Source organism: Triticum dicoccoides, chromosome 1A (assembly GCF_002162155.2).
Source record: "Triticum dicoccoides isolate Atlit2015 ecotype Zavitan chromosome 1A, WEW_v2.0, whole genome shotgun sequence".
Lineage (NCBI taxonomy): Eukaryota > Viridiplantae > Streptophyta > Magnoliopsida > Poales > Poaceae > Triticum > Triticum dicoccoides.
The window spans coordinates 64,166,876-64,169,962 of NC_041380.1; positions in this window are offsets into that span (position 1 = coordinate 64,166,876).

Consider the following 3,087-nt stretch of genomic DNA (forward strand, 5'->3'; position numbering starts at 1 on the left):
CATTTCCTATGTGGCGCCTTTAGCATCCATTACTGTGCATTTTGCAAACAGAAGCACACACACCCCTCCACGACGGGCCAGCCCATTTGCCTATGTTTTTTTTTTCCTTTTATTAAATATGGGATTTTTCTGGTCCAGTTTTTGATTGGTTGTTCCTGTACAGTTTTTGTTTGCACGGATTTTTTTCAATATTGGTGATCTTTTGTTAAAATACAAGAACTTTTTTTCAAAATCAATGAAGTTCATCCAAATTTGTTAACTTTTTTTCCAACATTGATGATTTTTTTCCCGAATGTGATGAACATTCTTCAAAATAGATGAATTTTTGTTCAATATTTTTTCAAATTCGATGAACTTTTTATAAAATGGATGAATATTTTCTTAAGATTGATGACTTTTTCAAATTGAAGGAACTTTTCACAAACTTGTAAAGTTTTTTGAAAATCAATGACCTTTTTTCAGAATTGACAGACTTTTTAAAATTTAGTAAACTTCTTATTTTCAAATTTGTAAACATTTTTTCCAATCATTGATTTTTCCTGAACCACAAACTCTTTTCAAAATCATGAACTCTTTTGAAAAGGTCAATGGTCAACTCGGTTCAATGGGCTGTGTTAAAGGTCAATAGATCTAGTTAATGGCAGCTTGGTCAAGTCAATTGGCAACTCAGGAAAAAAGAGTAAACTGAAGCGACCCAAGCTGGCCACCTGCGCGCGTTGATCAGCCGACCCACGCGAGGCAGCATGTAAGCACACGTTGATCCTACTGGCTCACAAGGCTCTGACGAGGAGGACCCCGTGTTTCCCTGGTTGTCTATTTCTTTGTTTCTCTTCTTGTTTTTTTACTGTTGTTTCCTTTTATGGTTTTCTGTTTTTTTCTACTGCTGGTTAGTTCGTTGTTTTCCTTCATATTGCTTTCAAATATATGTTTTCGGTTTACTGCTTTGGTTCCTTTTTCAGTATTTCCTTTTCTTTGTCTTATCTCATTTTCCTTTCTAAACAAACGATGAAAAACAGTAAGCATGGCTTACATTTGTTTAGTACACACTTTTTTTAAATAATGAACATTATTTAAGTACAAGATGGACAGTAGATGGACGTTAATTTAAATACAGGTTTACATATTTTTTTAAACATGATGCACATTTTTTAAATACACCGCAGACATTTTTATGTATGGTGAACTTTTTTATATATGATGAACTTCTTATAATTACACACTAATCAGTTGTCAGAATATATATTATTCACTTTTTAGTAGGTTTTTATATATTTGTAGCTCCATAAAGAAAATAAAACATATTTTTTAATGAAAATCTAAGAGAAACAAATAGAAAAACCAACTTAAGTGAGCTTGCCAGATTGGGCTGGTCCATTTATGATTTCCATCAAGCAGGGCCTCACTTATTTAATGCCAACAGGCATCAAACTCGAGGTCTCGGCATAGCCCGTCATGCGCAAAATACGAATCCCATTCTTTGCGTCATACGGGTGGGCCGGTGACCCATATAGTGCGTCTGCCCCTGGGACCACAGGTTTTTAATGGATTTTTATTTTATTTTAGACCTATTTAGCAGGGCTTTTTTTTATCTCGGGTGTTTATTTATCAAAAAAATATTATATATGATACGAAATTAATTCAAAAATTGGTTTATAAAAAATGGAAAAGAAAAATCATTTATTTGGGAAACTTTGTCCATCCCATGTTTGATAAATTTTACAAAATTTTAAACAAATGTAGTGAATATTAAAATCTTCCCAAATTATTTTTTTAACTACTTTGAAGAATGTTTAACAAATCTAAAAACGTTCATAAATATTAGCAAATCTCAGAATTAGATAATTATCACGAGTTTAACTTTCTCACGAATATAAAAAGATTTTCAAAATTTTATTATTATTTAAGAATTTTCAATATGTCCAAGATTTTTTTAAAATATTCATGAAATTTTAAAATATCCAAGAATTTTAAAAATATTTATTAATTTTGCTTTTTGAATTTTCAAATGAAAAGAGGAAAGCAAGGAAAAACATGGAAAAAAAGAACCAGTCGAAAACCTGGAAAGCGTAAATGAGAAAAAATGAAGAATAATAAAGACAAAAATATGAACAAAACGGTTAGAGAATAAAGATGAACAACAAAAAAACAAGGGGTAAATCCGGTCAACCTTTCAATGAGGAGATGTATGCTATCTGGGCTGGCCCATACCTGTTATTCCCAGTGGGATTTATAAAATTTGGCTACTATTCGTCACAATGATCATTTCGTCGGATGCAAAACAGGTGGTGAATGATTTGGAAATGAGATCCTCTCCAGAGCACGAAGCTTCACTTGTAAATTTATTTTCAAAAGTCGATCAGTTAATTTAGATGCTAATAAGCTAGCTAGCTTTGCTCTTTCTTTAGATCAGGGCGCCACTTGTGGCTGGTTCAACCCCATTATTCGAACTGCATCCCACAATTTATGGTATTTGATGAATAAACTGTTGCTTTACCCCTAAAAAAATGCCATGTGTACTATGAACATTTATCCTGACATTTATGAATACCACTCGAGCTGACATACACTTGCCACTAACAATGTTCTCGCACGTTTGCAAACATTATGAAAGAATTCACACCAGTAAATGTCTGGTCACTTAGCAGACTTGCAAATGCGAAAACACACAATGTTGTAGGATGATGGTAACCTGGCATGACCGCAAATGCAAGCTCTCGCACAAAGGAAAAGGAAAGGTGCAAATAGTGCTAAATCTTGCAAGCATCATCCATTTTTATCCATTTTGATGACAAGTATTTTCGGACGGAGGGAGTACGATTTAGAACGTGATTCTCCGGGTGTGATTTTTGCAGGATAGGAAAAGGAAAGGAAAGATTCAATTTTTGCAGGAAGCTCGTGATTCACCGGGTGCCATTTCACTATCAAACTTTAACCACATTATAAGTACACCTTTTTTGTGGGACACATTTCGATATACTTTAATACTTGGTCCTCACAATAATTACGAAACTTATCTTGTGAGCTTGAATTTGCGCCAGTTAATTTGTGATGTTTGTTACCCGCAAAAAAATAGTATATATGATGTTT